This window comes from Xiphophorus maculatus, chromosome 3, assembly GCF_002775205.1.
Source record: "Xiphophorus maculatus strain JP 163 A chromosome 3, X_maculatus-5.0-male, whole genome shotgun sequence".
Classification (NCBI taxonomy): Eukaryota; Metazoa; Chordata; class Actinopteri; order Cyprinodontiformes; family Poeciliidae; genus Xiphophorus; species Xiphophorus maculatus.
In genome coordinates, this window is record NC_036445.1 from 31,760,891 (window position 1) to 31,761,683 (window position 793).

Sequence of the window (793 nt, forward strand, 5' to 3'; positions counted from 1 at the left end):
TGAGAAGCTGCTCAGTTTGTGCATTATAATAATAAAGTTACAAAACTTTGTTGATCACCATAAAAGTAAAACTTTGTGTCAGCTACATTTGATACTAATTATTTATCGAAGTCACAAATAGAATGGAGCTTTTCTGGGGACATCCTCTTTGAATAATCAAAGCTTTAGATGACACACCATCAGCTAGAACTTTTAATCTAATAGTTTCAGAACCATTTGACAGGTTTTATACTGTCGTGGAAAAAATAGTATTTCCAAGCACTGTTCAGGTGAAATCACTCAGTCAGGTTTATTCATATATTGTGCACAATACAGAGAGCTTGTAGGACAATCAGTAATGAAGCAGGTCTGGATGAAAAGCTGCCAGGCAGAGACAACACATGACAATGTGTTATCCCTTTGACAATACAAAGGGATAAGGGATCCTAAGCATGGGAAACAGACTGGTTCCCATGCAGCTTTGAAAAACAACCAACCTTGCACATGTAACCAAAATAGTTTAACTTGGTGGGAATATACTGGAACTTAGAATAAACACAACCAGCAGGTGTGACCTTACTTTAATTTTTCCACTACAATACTTATTCCAATATGTGTCAGCATGAGCTGGACCCTCCAACTATCAAGTAAGGGGCAAGGGAAATTACACCAAAGTGGGAAAAACTGCTTTATCTCAGCAATAAACATTCAAATTGTACTGTTTGAAATAGTAAATAAACTTCTAAACTACACCTATTTGGTTCTGCTATTCGAGCTGAATGCTCTGAAAAGAGTCGTGATCTCATCAGATTGA